The sequence below is a fragment of the Trichosurus vulpecula genome, chromosome 7 (genome assembly GCF_011100635.1).
Source record: "Trichosurus vulpecula isolate mTriVul1 chromosome 7, mTriVul1.pri, whole genome shotgun sequence".
NCBI lineage: Eukaryota > Metazoa > Chordata > Mammalia > Diprotodontia > Phalangeridae > Trichosurus > Trichosurus vulpecula.
The window spans coordinates 227,953,163-227,973,391 of NC_050579.1; the positions used below are offsets into that span (position 1 = coordinate 227,953,163).

At 39.7% G+C, this 20,229-nt stretch overlaps 1 pseudogene; it reads left to right on the plus strand.

The window, feature by feature from the left end:
* The window catches only part of LOC118856195, a 33,324-nt pseudogene extending 13,335 nt beyond the window's left edge, over positions 1-19,989 (plus strand).
* The last annotated feature ends 240 nt before the right edge of the window (positions 19,990-20,229 follow it).

Sequence of the window (20,229 nt, forward strand, 5' to 3'; positions counted from 1 at the left end):
AAGCTATAACTTTAAATGACTATATATATATATATATATATATATATATATATATATATATACTCATAACAGACAAGATTTCAAAGGGAAAATCTGCTATCATAGGAAATATCAGCAGTAATATTACCTCTTGTTTATAAACAAATATAACAGTTTCAAATTACCAAATTTTTATCACATCCTTTTAAAAATCCCAATTCATATACAACAAAATTCAGATTAAAATTGCTTTAACACTGTTTCTACCACACAATAGTCTGTCAAATTTCACAATCTAAGAGAACTTTAGAAATACAGTTTTAGAAACACAGAAACAATAAACTTCAGATGACATCCATTGCATTTCTAGATTACCACATATAGAAATTATTCAACTTATTTTTGGTATTTAAAAACCACTTCAAAGTTAACAATTACAGTAGAGATAATAACAATGTTGTTCTAACATATGCAAGTCATTATGTTAATAAGCATTTTACAATCATCTCATTTTGATTCCATACCAACAGCCATTTTTTTCCCTTTACAAATCAGGAAACGGGTCAAACAGAGCTAAAATAGCTTGCCAAAAGTTGATACATTTTGCAACCAGAACAGAGAAGTGTGGAGTTTACTGAGGGCAGAGGCTGGTTTCTCAGTAATGAGAATTCTTGGAGGCAGGGCTTAGGGAATGCTCCCCACAGACCCAATCTATCCACCTCTCCCTTTCCCCACAACTGCAGAATTTACTGAGCCTGGGGCAGTTTGCAGCTGCTGGGGCAGGGTGGACAGAATGTACAGGAGGACCTGGGTGACATTTCCAAGCTTTGCTGAGAAGGGTGGGCTACAAGGTGTCCAGGGGCACAGGACTGTTAGGATCACTGCCAGTCTGCGAGTGCCATCGCTCCCCTCCTCTTCCCGGAGTGGGAAGGGTGATTTAAGTTTTCCCTATGATTCTGCATTTTCTTCTCTTAATATTGATCTCACATGAGAGGAGTCAACGAGAACTCTTGTGGCTGTTAAAAATCCCCACACTGAGACACCCTCTTAACTCTGGGGAGGGAGTGAGGAATGAGAAGTGATCAGGATTGGGGGGAGGTGTTTTAGCATGAGTGAACTCCTGGAGTTACCCCAAAAGTCTCAGAATTTTTTTCCCTGCATTGCCAAAATGACAAACTTTTTAATGATTAATTTCACAACCTCCAGAATCTGCTAAGATGTTTTTAGCTTTTTTGAACTTCTAACTGTAGCTCCAGGTTGGCCAGACCAGGAACCACAAGGAAGAGTCTTGCAGTTTCACCAGCTGCAGCGCTTAGAAGTCTCTGGCTGCCTGCATTTTAAATCTTATAGGGTAATAGACTCATTCACAGCACACAGACACACAGACACACCCATACACACATATACACACAGACACACACTGACAGACAAAATTCACAATTAACAACATGACGAATGCAAACAGAGCTCACAATGAACGACAGAGAGGGGGGAATTAGAGGCTTGTTAGAAATCCCCATCATGAATTGGTTACTATCACTCAAAGGAATGGAGGTTGGGGAATTTGCAAGGATTCAAGACCTGACAGAGATGGATCCTGCAAGCTTTGCTCTGAGCACCTCTATGATCTTTGGGGGGAGCCTTGGTGTCCCGGATGTCTCTGACTTTCCATAGCCTACATTCAGAGTAAAGCTGTCCTCCTCAAGACCAGAGGCCTTAAGGGAGGTGGGGAGGGGGAGGAGGCAATGGTGCAACAGAGATATCTTCCTCAGGACTAGATGAGGTAAGGGAAGGCAAGGAGGGAGGGGGTAATGGCAAAGTGCAGTTATCCTCCACAGGATCAGAGCCTTTAAGGGAAGGGAGGGAGGAAGGAGGTGAGGCATAGGGCAGAAAGAATGGAGGAACATCAATGGCTGGGGTTGTTGGGAAAGGTGGGAGAGTGGGGTAGAGGGAATTAGCCAGTACTGGGGGTGATGCTGAAGCAGCTTTGTGAGCCTTAAAGGAAAAGGCTTCTGAAAACATTCCCACCCCCAGATAGATATTTTGTTGGCCTTTAAACTTAATTTGGTTTTAAGATAAAATAACTTTGACCAACCCAAAAAAGCCCTATTGTGGCCAACATAATTTGGACTATCTTTAGTTAACTGACACTAGCGCTGGCAATACTTGTGCTAATTTTCCTGAGATCCATCATTACCTCCAGAGGATCTACAGAGAGCATTTGACCAAAGATTTGATCGCTGCTCCTAGAGCTAGCTTTAAAAAGAAATTTTGAACTTTGACCAAACTAGTGAGAGTCCTTTGGAAACTCGGAATAGGGGGAACTTACCTGACCCTGTCAAGTTTGCCTGACCCTGTCAAGTTTAAGAGTCCAGGAAAAAAAATGAATGCTGAGGTGCCTGAGTCATTAGTGTTGGTGAGGTGCGGTGCTGCTCTGTCTTTGACCCATTCCACCAGTTCAATCTGATGTCTATGGCAACTGTCCACCTGAAGGTTTGGTTAGAGGAGGCAAACAGGCCAGGTGATAAACATTTATATTACTTATTCCCTTAAAGCTAGCAGATACATAATCACGGAGTCAGAAGGGAACTTCTGACTGACTGATAAAAGAATGAGAAGGTTTAAATACACTTTAGAACAATCCCAACTCCAATTTATGGTCTCCATATCATGAGAAAGGAAGTTTCTAAAGACAATCGACAAAGTAGTATTAGTTAGAAATTAGGATCCCAAGATGTCTGTGTTTCTCCTATATAAGCATATGGCCCTAGGATATCAAGATAAGAGAAATCCCATTATTCTGGCTTATCATTTAGTGGTTACAAACAGGAGGAATACTCCTTGTCAGCCTTACGTGGTCTTTGAAGTGGCTGACAAAGGAAAGGGCATTTTTAGAGCAACATAAAGCAGTTTGGTTGTTTAGTTCAGGCTTTGGATCTTATTGGGGTTCAAATAATCTGGAACTATTGTCACTGTCTGCCTATAACATATGAAAGGGGCCATCATAGGACCTATGCCTGGATGCTTTTGTATACTTACGCTCCTAATTATTTGGGAATCTGAGAAGTACTTTCCCGAAAGGCAGTGGTATAGTGGGTAGAGCCCTGGACTTGGAGTCCGGAAAACCCGAGTTCAAATCTTGCCTCATCAGATCTCTGTGATTGTAGGTATCAATTGCTTAACCTCTGAGTCTCAATTTCCTCCCAATAATGGTACCAACCTCATGGGATTATTGTGAGGACCAAATGAGAACATTAAAGGGCTTCGAAAACCTTAAAGATAATTGTTATTTAAATATAGTCTTTCTTTTCCACAAGATCCTCTCTCCAAATTCAGTGGTCCTTAGGCTCAGTAATTCAGTGTCTAAAACAAGGGATTTTGTGGAAGGTGAAAGGCCAGTGGTTGCCAACTCACCTCTTTGGCTATTCCACGTATTGGTCCCTCTTCCCAAAAGTTTTGCCCACTTTTCCCTTGGTTGTCTAATGGGTGGGCGAGGGGTGGGGGGTGAAGATTCCAACATAGACTACATGCTTATTGAACCAAGTTGGCTCTTTCTTCTTTAATACCTTAATTATTAACTTTTGAAACAATCCCTAGTCTTTGCCCCTTTGATCCTGAGCTCTTTGATGGGAATCAGTCATCAGTCTGAGTCATCATTTTCATCAGTCTGAGTCATCATTTTCATCAGTCACTTCCCTGTTTGATTATCTAGGCTTCTATCTAGGCTTTTGATGGAGTTGCCTTTGTTTTGGCAGCATCCATTCTTCCTGTATTTTATCTACTTCTCAAATACTCTGTGGACTTTGACACAGAAAGGCAGGATCCACTGCCTATTCTCCCAGTGGTCCTAGCTCTATTTGTAATTCTTTCAACTTGGACTTTGTTCAGCATCCTGGGGGACACAGCCTGGGAAGTGCCCGTGTCACCGTCTTCCTCCTTGGAGCATCTTGCCCTATGTCATTGGCTACACCTGTGGTTCTCTTCATTGTGAAGGCTGTTTTTAGATTGATTCATTTGTGAGTGCAGGCTGAAGAAGAGATAGACGTAGTACTCATGAGCTATTGTAGCGAGCTGTCGTAAAGCAAAAGCAGATAGGTAAAGATGGAGATTTCAGACTCCTAACACGAAGAGCCAAAATACACCAAGGCTCTACTTCTCTCTTTTTAAAAAATTATTTATTTTATTTTTAGTTTATGGAATAAAACAAGCATTTCCATAACAACGTATAGTAAAAAAAGATGATTGCACACTTCTTCCTGACATTAGTATTTGTCAATATGTCACCCAATAAAAATGTTTACATTTATAGAGCATTTTACCTACATATTCTCATTTAATTTTTACAACATCATGAGGTAGGAAAAACAATACCTAGAATTTATATAGCACTTTAAGGTTTTTGAAGTGCTTTATATATGTTATCTCCTTTGCTCCTCACAACAATCTTGTGAGGGAGGTGCTATTATCCCCTTTTTATAGATGAGGAAACTGAGGCTCATCAAGGTTAAGTGAATTTCCTCAGGGGTCACACAACCCTCAAGTATCTGAGATAGAAATTGGAACCCAGGTTTTCTTGAATCCTAGTCAAGCACTCTAATCACTACATCATGCTGCCTTTCTACTTTCCCCATTTTATAGACAAAGAAATGGGGTTTCAGAAAGATTAAGGTCACAAAGTTAATAAGTGATAGACTGAAACTTTGATATTCAGATTCTGCCTAGTGTTCTTTGTTAAAAAAAAACTTTTATTATCTTTTATTTTTTACACAAGGCACACTCCTGATCTCCCCTACCCCTACACTGTAGAATCCAAGGTAAAAATGAATAGTTACTTCATTTACTCTGTATGCAATATTCTATTCCTAGAGTTCCCTACCTTAATTTTGTATAACAGGTTTAGAGCTGGAAGGTCCCTTAGAGTTTGTCTAATCCAATCCCTCCTTTTACAATGGAGTGCTGAGGCTCAAAGAGGGTCTATGATCAAACGGGTAGTGGGAGAGACAGACAGTATTTAAACCTAGATCCCTCTGACTCCAGAATCCAATACTCTTTCTATTTTTCTACAAGAGAAAAGAGGTATGTTTCATCGTCTGTCCTCTGGAGTCAAGATTGGTCATCGCCTTAGAGTTCAGTCTTCTTTCAACATTCTTTTCATTTGTATCATTGTCTTCTTTTTCTTTTTCATTTTTATCTCTGCCTCAGTTCATACAAGTCCACTCAAATTTCTATGAATTTCTTGTATTTGCCATTTTCTATAACGCAATAGAATATTCTATCGCATTCTGATGTTCAGTCATTTTTCAGTTGTCTGACTCTGTGACCCCATTTGGGGATTTCTTGGTAGAGATACTGGAGTGTTTTGTCATTTCCTTCTCTGGCTCATTTTATAGCTAAGGAAACTTAGATAAACAGGGTTAAGTGACTTGCCCAGGGTCACACAACTTAAGTGTCTGAGGCCAGATTTGAACTCAGGAAGATGAACCTTCCTGATTCTAAGCTTGGCACTCTTATCTACTGTGCCACCTGCCTGCCCTTACCTAATCTGATAGGCACCTACTTTCCTTCCAGCTTCTTGCCAGATCAAAAGTTCTACTATGAGTATTGGATTGCACTTTCTGTCTTTGATTACTTTGTGGTAGATGGATGCTTACTGGGTTGTAATTATGATCAATTTGGTAACTTTTCTCATACAATTCCAAATTGCTTTCCAGAATGGTTGGACTGATTCACAGCATTTATGTGCCTGCTCACATTATTTCCATCCTTTAGCATCCTTGTGAAACTGGTGGGCATGAGGTGAAATCTCAAAGTTGTTCTAATATTCTCTTATTTAGTGATTTGGAAGACTTATTCATATGGTTGTTGATGGTCTGTAATCCTTTTAAAATTATTCATACCTATTGATCTATTAGGGAATGTTTTCAATTATATATTCTTGTCAATTCTTTTTGCATATTATATGTGAGTATTTATCTGAAACATTTGATGCAAATATGTTCCCATCTAATTGTTTTTTAATTATACTTGCACTAATTTTGTTAATGTAAAATTTTTAAAAAATTGTATATAATTAAAATTATATATTTTCTCTTTTATGACCTCAACTATCACTCATTTAGTTATTGTTCCTATAACCTTAGTTGTAAAAAGCTACTTCTGTCATTTTATTTTAATTTTTTTGTGATGTAACCTATGATATTTAGGTCACATAGCTATTTGGAGCTTATTCATATGGTGTAAGACAGGGGTGGGCAACCTGTGACCTTGAGGCCACATGTGGTCCCAAGTGTGGAAATTTGACTGAATCCAAACTTATGAAGTTCCTATATCCAGTCAAAGGGCCATGCTTGAGGACCTAGAGGGCCACACATGGCCTCAAGGCTACAGGTTCCCTACCCCTGGGTAAGACCATGGCTCCCATCTGAATATGAGCTGGGCAGCTAGGTGGTGCAGTGGATAGAGTCAGGAAGGGGCTGGAGTTAGGAAGACTCATCTTTCTGAATTCAAATCTGGCTGCAGACACTTACTACCTTTATGACCCCTCCTTTTTGTATTTCTTGGATTTGTTCTGTGAAGTTGGTATTCAGTCAAAGGGCTGCACTTGAGAACCTAGAGGGCCTCATTTGGCCTCGAAGCTACAGGTTCCCCACCTCTTGCTCTGTAGACTCTCCTTGTATCTTGAAACTTCTGCCTGAAAATCGTGTCTCACACAAGGCTGGGAGAGATAATTGATTGTTCATGGTCATCCCCCTGAGGCCAGGTTACCCTGGAGGACTGGTCAGCATAGAAATGATGTTCAGCATAGAAAAGTTCAGGATCATATTAGGGAGAAAAAGGAACACAGACAATCCTATAGGGAAATGACCAATTATTTTTAAAAAAATGCTCAGCATAAAAGGAGTTAGGGATTCATTGAATCACTTCATTCATTAATCAATTCATTCATTTATCTATCCAACAAATATTTAATTAGTGCCTGTCATGTGCAAAGTACTATACTAGGCACAGAACACATGCATTGAAAAGACCTACAGTCTGGAAACATAAGACACAAAATTAGATAATCTTATGACATAGAATTCTTTTATAAATGCATAAGACAAATACAAAACAAAATGCTATGTGAGGTCTGAAGGACAAGGTTGCTGACAGGAGTGAAGAGCGAAGGTTTCATGGAGAATTCTGTGTTTGAGTTGGGCTTTAAACCCAGGTTTGGTTTTCTGGCTTCAAGTCTGTTATCCTATCCACTACACCATTCTGCCTCTCCAATGTTAGAGAAATAGTTGATGTGAAAGCCAATTAAGATAACAAATGTAAAAGTTCTTTTAAAAGTTAAAAAAAAAACTTTGGTAAGTGTCAAGTGTTATTAGTGGGACATTCCAGGGTAGCAGGTTCCTGGAATGGGGAAGAGGTCTCCAAACTGGATCCCAGGGCAGGGCTTTCTTCTTTCACCAGATGAGTGACAGCAGTCCCTGTCTGGCTGGTGACTGTTCTCTGGGAAAAATTTGGCAGCAGAGGTAATACTTTTTTGTTGTTGTTAAGAAGAGCTTAAGAGTTGTGTTTCCTTTCTTTGTGTGGTAGGTTGTTCACTTGTTTTTCAGTTGTGTACAGTCCAATTCTTTGTGGCCCCATTTGGAGTTTTCTTGGCAAAGATACTGGAATGGTTTGCCATTTTCTTCTCCAGCTCATTTTACAGATGAGGAAACTGAGACAAACAGTTAAGTGACTTGCCCAGGGTCACACAGCTAGCAGGTGTCTGAGGCTGCATTTGAACTTGGGTCTTCCTAACTGCAGGCCTGGCACTCTAACCACTGTGCCACCTAGCTACCTTTTTTGTGTGCTACCTTAATATAAAAAATGAGCTTCTATTTGATATATAAGCCCTCCATGTAAACAAAGTCTCAGTCTTGTGGGTTCCATCCTGTTCTTGTATCTTGGGAATTTTGGTTAGTAGTTTTGCTGGGAGATGAAGGGGGTAGTTGGTGGTTTAATTGGTTCACAGTCTTTTGCAGCTGTTGAGAAAGAACAGCCGCAGTAACTTTGCTTCTTGGAAGGTGTAGTTTTAAAGGAGGTTGGATCATGGTCCTTGCCGAGGACATCACTGCCCATTCATTTAGATGGAAAATATCTTTGAGCTTTTTATTTAATGTATTTAGTGCCTCCTACATGCAAGGCACCCTCAAAGTGCTGGGGAGACAAAGATGATGATGATGGTGATGATGAAGAAGATGATGAAGAAAGAGGAGGATGCTGAAATCTTAGAAAATATTTCAGTCCTTACTGTTATTTTCCCCTCCCCCAAACAAAGTGACCAAGAAAATATCAGTGACTCAAGCCAGAGACCTAATTCTTTGAGGGGACTGGACCTATGATGTCAGTCATACACAGTGAACTCCTGATGGAGGAACCCCTCTACTAATGCAGATTGGCATCAATTTTGCAATTCATTGCTTTAGTGAATTGCCTGGGGCTGTTGTTTTTCCTTCATTCTCAGAGAGGACCATGATGTCATGGAAGTGATGCCGTGATGTGCAAGTGAATTGGATTTTAGTGAGGGAGAGCTGGACACTGAGAGGTTAAATGATTTGCCCAGCTCAGGCAGCCAGTATGTGTCAGAGGTAGGACTTCAACCCAGGCCTTTCTCAATCTGAGGCCAGCTCTCTACTATACCACATTTCCCACTTTTATTTTTTATTGAAAAATTTGAATGGGAACAATCTATGTTGAGAGCATTTTTTATAAAGAAAACAGAAGGTGACAGGTAGTCAGACCACATTGTTACAGTCACATAATTGACTGAAAAGTAAAGGGAAGAAGAGATTCCACCGTGCTCTTTGTTTGTTGACTACCAGCACGTTCAGAGGAAAGAGTGCTGGAGAAAGAACCAGCGGACCTGGGTCCAAATTCCAGCTCTGCCACATACTACCTGAGCAGCCTTAGGAAGACCATTGAACCTCTCTTGGCCCCAGTTTCCTTATCTGTATAATGAGGGGTTGAACTAAAAGGCCTTTGAGATCTTTCCCAACTCTGTGATCTCATTACACCCTTATTATAGGAAAGGTAATTGTAAACTGGCCTGTCTCCAATCTGTTTATCACAAAATCACAATCTCAGTTTGTTTCTCACAGACGTAAAAAGTAAGCTGAAATTCTACTTTGTCTTATAATTATGCAGCTAGAGTCGCATGGTGACCTGCTCCAGATGGGCACACCCCATTTGTAAGGAAGGCATCCATTAGAATAGATAGACCCTGATGTACCCAGACCATAATCATACCAACCTTACACTCAGATTTCCTTCCATGAATGGATTGGGCCAGCTGTGCCAGGGCCATAGCCACATGCCAATCTGATGATGATGATGATGGGGATGATGAAGAGAAGAGGAGGATGCTGAAATCTTAGAAAATATTTCAGTCCTTACTGTTATTCTCCCATCACCCCCAAAATGACCAAGAAAATATCAGTGACTCAAGCCACAGACCTAATTTTGGGGAGGGGGGACTGAACCTATGATGTCATTTACACATGGTAGAACTGCATGGACCCAAGCTTTTAGCAGAACAAACATATTAGTGTAGCAGTCCAGTTTATGTATCCCTCTAACAAGCCCATGGCCTTGTTTGTATTTATGTGTCTTCAAAGTAATTATATATTAGAGGATGGGGAGAAGTCAGTAGCTAGTGATAGAAATATTAAAAGAAAGAAAAGAGCTTTAATAAAAAAATTCAGCTGCATCCCATAAGTTTTGGTATGTTGTCTCATTATTGACATTCTCTTGAATGAAATTATTAATTGTTTCTCTGATTTGTTCTTTGGCCCACTCATTCTTTAGAATTAGATTTTTTTAGTTTCCAATTAATTTTCAGCTTATTTTCGATGGTTCTTTACTACAAATAATTTTTATTGCATCGTGATCTAAAAAGTATGCTTTGACTACTTCTGCCTTTCTGCACTGGATTATGAGGTTTTTATGCCCTAGTACATGGTCGATTTTTGAATATGTGCCATGTACCACTGAGAAGAAAGTATATTCCTTTTTATCCCCATTCAGTTTTCTCCAGAGGTCTAGCATATCTGCCTTTTCTAAAATTCTGTTCACCTCCTTAACTTCTTTCTGATTTATTTTGAGGTTAGATTTATCAAGTTCAGAGAGGGGGAGGTTGAGGTCTCCCAATATTATAGTTTTGCTGCCTATTTCTTCCTGTAACTCCCTTAACCTCTCCTCTAAGAATCTGCATGCCATACCACTTGGTGCATATATGTTAAACAATGATATTGCTTCATTGCTTATGGTGCCTTTTAGCAGGATGTAGTGTCCTTCCTTATCTCTTTTAATTAGATCTATCTGGCTAAGCAACAGACTGGTGGATCACTTGAATAGGTTATGTATAAAAGACGCAGTAGTCAGTGACTATAGCAATGTACTCTTTGATAAACCCAAAGAATCCAGCTTCTGAGCTAAGAATTCACTATTTCACAAAAACTGCTGGGAAAATTGGAAAATGGTAGGACACAAACTGGTCATAGGCCAATATCTTATACCGTATACCAAAATAAAGTCAAAATAGGTTCATGATTTAGGAATGAAGGCTGATATAAGCAATTTGGGAAAGCAAGGAATGGTTTACCTATCAGATTTATGGGAAAGGAAAGAATTCATGACACAAGAGATAGCATTACAAAATGCAAAATGGATAATTTTGATTATGTCAAATTGAAAACTTTTTCTATAAAAAAGCCAATGCAACAAAGATTAGGAGGGAAGCGGAAAATTGGGAGAAAATCTTTACAACCATTGTGTCTGATAATGGTCTCATCTCTAAAATATACAGGGAGCTGAGCCAAATTTATAGGAATACAAGTCATTCCCCAATTGAGAAATGGTCAAAGGATATGAACAGGCAGTTTTCAGAGGAAGAAATTAAAGATATCTATAGGCATTTGAAAAAATGCTCGAAATGACTACTGATTAGAGAAATGCAAATCAAAACAACTCTTAGCATCTCTCTCCTGTCAGATTGGCTAACATGACAAATCAGGAAAATGATAGATGCCAGAGAGGATGTGGGAAAATTGGAACACTGTTACGTTGCTGGTGGAGTTGTGAACTGATCTAGCCATTCTGGAGAGCAATTTGGAACTATACCCAAAGGGCTATAAAAATGTTCATACCGTTTGACCCAGCAGCATCACTTCTAGGGTTGTATCCCAAAGAGATCACACAAGTGGGAAAAGGACCCATATATACAAAAATATTTATAGCAGCTCTTTTTGTAGTAACAAAGAATTGGAAATCAAGGGGATGCCCATCAATTGGACGATGTCTGAACAAGCTGTGGTACATGAAGGTAATGGAATACTATTATGCTGTAAGAAATGGGGAAGATACAGACTTCATAATAACCTGGAAAATCCTACACGATATAATGCTGAGTGAGTGGAGCAGAACCAGGAGAACATTATACACAACCACAGACACATATATATGGATTCTGTGATGACTAACCTTGATAGATTTGGCTCTTCTCAGCAATACAAGGTTCAAATACAACTCCAAAGGACTCATGATGGAAAAAGCCATCCACATCCAGAGAAAGAACTATGGAGTCTGAATGCAGATTGAGGCAAACTATTTGCTCACCTTTTTTTTCTTTTGTTTTTTTTTCTCTTTTGTTTTTTTTTCTTGGTTTTGTTTCTTTTTCTCATTCCATTGGTCATAATTCTTCTTTACAACTTGACTGTTGTGTAAATAAGTTTAATGTGAAGTTATGTGTAGAAGATATATCAGATACCATGCCATCTGGGGGAGGAGAGGGGGAAGGGGAGGAAGAAAATCTGGAACTCAAAATCATGCGGAACTGTGTGTTGTAAACTAAAAATAAAAAATCTTAACTTAATAAAAAAATAAATAGCATTTTAAAAAGAGGAAAAAAAAAGAAAAAAAAAGCATCAACACATTCCTGAGGACACATTGGTGACTTCTGGCTTCTATCCTTGGTCAGATTGTTATTCTTGTTGTAAACAATATGTAACAATTAACATGAATAGAAACCCATTTTTGCAATATTACTTTATATTTTAAAAGAATTTTTATTTTAAAAAGTGTATTTAATATTTTATTTTTACACAGATGCATGTAAAAACAATTCTTAACATTCATTTTTTCTGTGTTCCATTTCTTTTTTTATAATTAAGATGTTTTATTTGTAGTTTTCAATATTCAGTTCCACATAACTTTGAGTTCCAGATTTTCTTCCCCCTCCTCCCACAGAAGACAAGTAATCAGATATATCTTCTACATATAACTTGACATTGAACTTATTTACACAATAGTCAAGTTGTAAATAAGAATTATGACCAATGGAATGAATCATGAGAAAGAAGAAACAAAACCAAAAAAAAAAAAAAACAAAGAGAAAAAAAAGGCGAGTTTGAAGTGTGCCTCAGTCTGCATTCAGACTCCATAGTTCTTTCTCTGGATGTGCATAGCTCTCTCCATCATGAGTCCCTTGGAGTAGTCTTTGCACCTTATATCGCTGAGAAGAGAGAAGTCTATCAGGGTTAGTCATCGCAGAATCCACATATCTGTGCTTGTGTATAATGTTCTCCTGGTTCTGTTCCCCTCACTCAGCATTATATCATATAGGTTTTTCCAGGTTATTAGGAAATCCGTATCATCCCCATTTCTTATAGCACAGTAGTATTCCATTACCTTCATATACCACAACTTCTTCAGCCATTCCCTAATTGATGGGCATCCCTTTGATTTCTAATTCTTTGCTGCTACAAAAAGAGCTGCTATAAATATTTTTGAACATATGCATCCTTTTCCCACCTGTGTGATCTCTCTGGGATACAACCCTAGAAGCGGTATTGCTGGATCAAAGGTATGAATATTTTTATAGCCTTTTGGGCATAGTTCCAAATTGCTCTCCAGAATGGCTGGATCAGTTCACAACTCCACCAACAATGTCACAATTTAACATTCATTTTTTAAAAATTTTGAGTTCCAAATTCTCTTCCACCCTCCCCTCCCTCATGCCTTATTGAGAAGGCAAGCAATTTGATATAGATTATATACATGCAGTCATGCAAAACATGTTTCCATGTAAATCATATACAACATCTCTTTAACTACAGTGTTTATTCATCCAGGCACAGGCAATGAAAGGCAATGAAATAACTGTGTTCCTTAAAAGAGTCATAGCAGATTCTTATTCTATAGAAAATCCTAAGTAGTGATGTTTAAGCCACATAAAAACAAATGTATTTCTTTAAGAGTTCCTACAACCATGAAAATAGATTTAATGAACCTGCCTGTTTTCATCCCACAGATGGATCTCTGCTCTTTCAACAAGTGTCTTTGGTTGAAATTGATGGAATGAAACTCATCCAAAGTCGAGCCATTCTTAGCTACCTGGCTGCTAAATACAACCTGTATGGGAAGGACCTGAAAGAAACAGCATTGTACAGTATCAGCTCTGCTCTTCCTTGATTTTGGCACAATATAAGTTCCCCATAATAGAAATCCCATTCAGATGTCACAGGCTTTTTGGAGGAGGCCAACCTGAGGGTAGATTGATTAGAAGAGAATGAGGGTGGGTTATGTAATGACAGACTTGACTGACCCTGGGGAAATTTTTTAAATTAATTTTTTTCAATTAAAAAGCATTCATTTTTTTCTCACTCTACCCTCCCCATCTTTCACCCACCTCCCAAAAATAAAACCGTTGTAACAAATATGTATAGTCAAGCAAAACAAATTTCTATAATGGCCATGCCCTAAAATGTGAGTTATTCTGAATATTTAGACTATCACATCTCTGTCAGGAGATGTGGGTATCATTCTTCATCACTGACCCTCTGGAATCATGGTTGATGCATTGAGCAGAATTCGGGAGACTTTCAAAGTTGTTTTCTTTACTATGCAGTGATTATTGAGTAATTGTTCTGGTTCTGCTCACCTCACTCTGAATCAGTTCATATAAGTCTTCTCAGGTTTCTCTGAACCTATTTCTTTCATCTTTATTTACTTTACAAGAGTACTTCGTTACGTTCATATACCATAATTTGTTTTGCCATTCCCTAGTTTTATTATGCTTAAGCACAGACTCAGGAGGTAGAAAAATAATCAGGATTATAAAGAGGCTTTTAGTAGACCAAATTACATCAGAGTGACAGAGCAATAATTCTTTTACATGTTATAATCTCGTGCATTCTTTTAGGCCATAAAAATTAAGACAGATTTGTAATCTCATGCCTTCTTCAATGTCATAAAAGTTGAACAAACTTAAACAGAATCATAATCTCATATATCCCCTAAAGAAACAAGCCTAGTTAAATAGATTCTATAGGGAAACTAAGTCAAGTTACAGGTTGCATTTAGAAGGTTCAGGATAGGGTAGGTTGAGAGGGGACATTTACATGCCTACAGAGTCAGCATCAGATGAATCGTTCCTCAAGCCAAGTCAAATTACTTGGGAAGCCTTGATTCACCTTTTAGCTGCCTATCTGAGGCCTTAAGTAAGTTTCACATCCCATGGGTTGGATTTCAGCCAGCTCAATACCCTCCTAGCGAAAAGAAATCCCTCCCCAACAAAAATTAATTCAAAAATCACATAATAATGGTGATGTTAGTAATAGCCTTTTTATGTCACTTTAAGCTTTTCAAAGCCCTTTGTTTGCATTAGCTTATTTGATCATGACAATTCTGTGAGGTTTGTGCTATCATTCTTCCCATTTTACAAATGAGACTGAGAGGGGTAGAATGACTTGCTGGGGGTGCAGAATTACTAAGTGATTGAGGAAGGATTTGAACTCAGGTCTTTCTTGACTCCAGGTTGTGTGCTCTAGTCTTTACACCATGATGGTGGTGATCTCTCCAAGTTGAGCCAGCATGCACAGGTGTACCTAGCCTTTGTTCTGTTCATGCCCATGTTTCTGATTGTCTCAGAATGAATTATCTTTCTGCTACATTACTCAGAAAAGGATGATGTAGAATTATAGGCATCAGCAAGCCAGTTGCAAAAGGTATTTGGTGGACATCTCACCACCATCGCCAAAGCCCACTTGTAAGTTTGGCCCAAATCAAGCACAGTTTCATAGCTCCTGAATTTAAGAGATGAAAGAATGATAGCTGGGAAAACATAACTACTACCAGTGTGTTGTCTTGAATAGTCAAGGCCACAAGTACCTACTATGTGCCAGGCATGACTTGGTTTTGAATCTTTAGACAATCCCTATCTGTGTGACTCTGGGCAGGTCATCTCGCTTCTCTGTGTCTCAGTTTCCTCATCTGTAAAATGCAGGGGTTGGACTGAACCTAAGCTCTTTGGCAGCTCTAAATCTATGAGCCTATGACCTAAATAGCATAGAAAAGACTGGTGTAGAAATTAACTGTTCCAAAAGGATAGCTTTGAGTGAAACTTAAAATGCTCTGCTTTCAGGATTAACATGTATACAGATGGCATCTCAGACCTGATGGTTTTGACCATGGATGTTATTCCAAGCCACCTGAAGAAAAGGAGAAGCAGATTAAAGTTACCCTGGAGAAAGCCAAAAGGCGGTATTTCCCCGTCTTTGAAAAGGTAAATCTTTGTGAGCCAAGGATTTCACATGCTCTACCATGACAAATTTCAGTACTTTGCCACCCCAAAGAGAGCTGTTCTAAACCTTTTAAAACATATAGGTTCTTTTCCTTTTTTCCTTAATCGTCTATATTATGGAAATGCTTGTTTTAGTCCATAAGTTTAAAAAAATGAAAAATTCCTTTTTCTCTTTTCTAGGCTTGAACCTACTCTTTGTTCCAGAGAGAGTGGCCTGAGAGTTGTTCCCTTTATGCAACATTCTAGTTCCTAATTCCATGCTTTTGCATAGGTCCACCAGGGTCTAGAATGTATTTACTTCCTCACTTTGGCCTCAAAAAATCCTTGGTTTCCATTAAAGCATAATTCAGCAGGCCTTTTCTACAGCAGGCCATTTGTAACCCTTCCCCCTGCTTTTATTGAGGCCCTTCCTTTTGAATTTTACTTTGCATTCACTTTTCAACCTTATTTCTGTCCATATTGTATCCCCCCAGGAGAATGCCAACTCCTTGGACACAAGGGCTATTTTGTTTCTGTCTCTATATCTAGAGTGAGGCTTTAACTAGAGTGTGCACTTAGAACTGTTTGTTGGATTGGATGGGATTAAATTGAAGGTTGTCCCAAAAGAGAGTATTTGTATATCGTCTAACAAGGAGGAGGCCACATCAGAGTAGAACTTTATGGACTTTGGCCAAAGGCTGTCATAAAGCTTTGAGGGTGAAGAATAGTTACAAAATTTAGAAAAAAAGATTTTAATACTTTAGACAGAGCTGTTTAAATGAGTTTAGGAGTTTGAAAGTATGTAACATGTTTCAAGGGAAGCTAGGTGTTGAAGTAGATAGAATACTGGGCCTTGAGTAATGAAGATCTGAGTTCAAATGTGGCCCCATTCACTTCCTAGCTGTGTGATCTTGGGCAAGTCACTCCACCTTGTTTGCCTCAGTTTCCTCATCTGTATAATGAGCTGGAGAAAAATGTCAAACCACTCTAGTATCATTGCCAAGAAAACCCCAAATGGGATCATGAAGAGTCAGACATGACTGAAAAGACTCCACAACAAGAAAAACCTATTCTCCAACTGCCCCCTTCCTCCACCATCTATATCCTAGGGGAGTACCTTCTCAGTTCATTTTTCCCAGTCCTGCCCCACCCCTTTACCCTTCCTGAGGTTGGTTGTCCCAAGGTCTCTGCCTCCACTCCACAGGATGGTATCCTACAGTCCCTCTCCCTCACCCAACTGAATTTGTCCTAAAAAGGAGATTTGAGTTAGTATTTCATGTGGCTTTCTCTGGATGCCAAGATTACCATGCAGATTTGGGCTGAATGAGCTTCCTGGCCAAGAACATACACCTTGGGGTGGCCAGTTAGGAACTCACTACGTGACTGGTACAGTGGAGGTTGGCAGTGGACCTCAAAGCCATAGGTGAGTTAGGGGGATGTCTACCCCAAGGATGTGAAGACTTCCCGTGGTGGAGTGGCTGAATAGAGCAGTTTGTTCTAATGGTCATGAAGGTGACTGAAGCAGGCACTGTGGAGCATTTTAGAGCTGGGTCAAACATCAAGATGACTGCCTGGCCATCTGCAGTTGTCTTGACTTTTGTCCTGTCGCTGCACTTGGGTGACCTGTGAAGAGAGAGGGGCTTTGTGCAACTCTGCCTCACTTAAATCCAATTCACTAGAGTCAGGACATAGCCCTGTGATGTTATTGGTCCTCTTTGAAAACACAGGACCCAACTACAACAGTACACTGGAAAGAGAGCACGGGTTTTGGAGTCAGAGGCCTAGGGTTCCAGTCCTGCTTCTGTCGCTTATTATCTGGGTGACTTTGGACAAATCTCTTCATCTGCCCATCTCAGTTTCTTCATCTTTTAAATAAAGGAGTTGGACTAGAAGGCCCCTGAAGTCCCTTCCAGCTCTAAACCTATGATACTATGACTGTGAAGCAGTTTATCTCAAGTGCTTTTATGAGGATTAAACCTTGGTCTAAATGCCAACTGAGGAAACCAGCTCAAGCAAAGAACCCAGTTCTGTTCACAGCCTATGAAGACTCATATGCATAGTTCTGTCTGGCTCTTTGTGATCTCCTTTTGGGGTTTCCCTGGCAAAGAAATACTAGGGTGGTTTTGCTATTTCCTTCTCCAGCTCATTTTTACAGATGAAACTGAGGCAAACAGAGTTAAGTGCCTTGGCCAGGGTCACAGTAGTAAATACTGGAGGCCAAATTTGAGCTCAGGACCATAAGTCTTCCTGACTCCAGGCCCATCATTCCATCTACCATGCCACTTAGCTACCCAAAGCAGTGTACACAAACGACTACTATCCAGGTTAGTAAATGATGGCATACTTTAGTGTGTACTGAGCCAAGGTCAGAAAGGGCTTGATTTGATCCAACATCCTTTTGTTGTTTTTTTTTCCCCTTCTACAGGTTTTGAAAAATCCTGGACAAGATTATCTGGTTGGCAACAAATTTAGTTGGGCTGACATACAACTGCTGTAAGTTATTTTAATGGTAGAAGAATTATGTGCTACTGCGCTCTCTGAATTTCCTGTGCTACAGGTACCCAGTTAAGCTTGGGAGAAGGAGGGGAAAAGGAGGAAACCCACCTCACCACATACACCTGAAAGAAATAGCTGGAACAAAGATTGAAATAGGAATGATACATCCAAGCTAACCCCTGGGCTTCCATGTGGTATCCTAAAGAAATTAAAGGAGACCAGCCAGGTGTTTCTATTTAGTTTTGTTCTTTTGATTGCCTAACACGTCTAATTTGGAGACGTCTTCTGGATAGGGAAAAGATTAAATCCTCTGGGTCTCTAGTTTGACTGTTTAGCCATTTGCAAGGGTGTTTTGTGTTATTTTTTGAATGGAAGCAAGGACTGACCCTAGGCAAAAAAAATAATTTTTTTCTACAGAGATTATCTTCAGTACTGCTCTTACCAGGGTCATCTCACTCCTACCCCTTTCTACATCATGCCAAGTAGCCCATGCTGTCCACTGGCTGCCTAGCGTGCCAGTCTCATAGCTCCCTTCATAGCAGTGACCTATTCCTCCACACCTATTTATTCTCTAGCTATAGTGGTCTGCTTGGAAATACATGTTATTCTGTTTCTAGACTCTGCTCCTTTATCCTGGCTGTCTCCCAGACCTAGAATACTTTTTTTCCCTCCCCCACTTCTATCTCTTGGCTACCCTAGTCCCTGACTTTCTCCAATATTTATATCAAATCTGATCTGCTGAAGGTGGCCTTTAAGGATCCCCTTCACCTCCCCTCCCCTTCCTAGTATGTTTCCTCTGAGACTACCTTTTATCCACTCAGTGTAAAATAGTGGGGTGGCTATGTGGTACAGTGGATAGGGAGTCCTGGAGTCAGGGAAAGTGAGTTCAGATGTGACCTCAAATGCTAGCTGTATGACCCTGGGTAAGTCACTTTAGCCTCTGTTTACCTCCAGTTTTCTCATATGTAAAATGGAGACAATATTTCTGCAAATCGTAGGTAATATTTTTAAAGTGCCTGGCATATAGTAGGCCTTGTGTTAGCTGCTATTATTATTGGGCAGCTAGGTGGTACTGTGGTTAGAATGCCAGGGCCTAGAGTCAGGAAGACACCTCTTTCTGAGTTCAAATCTATCCTCAGATACTAGCTGAGTGACCCTGGGTAACTCACTGATCCCTTTCTGTCTCTGTTTCCCCATCTGTAAAATGGACAGGGGAAGGAAATGGCAAACCACTTCAGGTTCTTTGTCAAGAAAACCCTAAATGGGGTCACAAAGAGTCAGACATGACTGAACAACAAAAAAGATTATTATTATATATCTTGCATGTACATAGTTACCTACCTACTCTCTTCCCTATTAGGATGTGAGCTCTTCGAGGGTGGGGCAGGGTTTTTTACCTTTTTTTGTATCCCCAGTGCTTAGCACAGTGCCTGATGCATAGGAAGTACTTACTAAGCGCTTGTTGACTGACTGTGCTCTGACCTTTCCCTCTGCCTTTACCCAGCATTGAAACTTGGCTCTCCTTTGTTGTACCCACAACCCTATTTTCTTCTTGGCATCTGAGTAGGGATTACTTTGAATCAGATAAACTAATCTCCACGTAGAAGCTGATTTAGTTCCTCCTTTTTCCTCCTCACACAATGTCTCAGTCCACACAGGTGCAATATTTCTGTCAGTATCGTGGGTCAGGGAGCCAGCATGCATGCACGTAGAGTTTGGGTCTGTCTTGTGAATAGTAGGGTTTTTTTTTTTGTTTTTTGTTTTTGCAATTCACCACCTAATTATGTTTTTCCCCACTTGAATTAGGCATTTAAAACAAGAATCAGCAATATCCCTACAATTAAGAAATTCCTTCAGCCTGGTAGTCAGAGGAAACCTCTACCAGATGACCACTATTTTGTTACTGTGAAGAAGGTTCTAGCGTCTTAACGGCCAAGGGTAGGCCAATTAAGAAATGGAAAGAGATTCAGCTCGTGAATCAGAAGATGTGGATTCAAATCCTGCCTCTGATGCTTACAACTTGTCCCTGGCTCTCAGTTTCCTCATCTGTAAAATGAGGGGGGTGGATCATGGTCTCTTTGAGCTCTATATCAATGATGATGAAATAAAGAGTATAAAGATTTTAGCCATGTTGTTATCAATAGCACGGGGTCAGCGTTGTAGTGGAT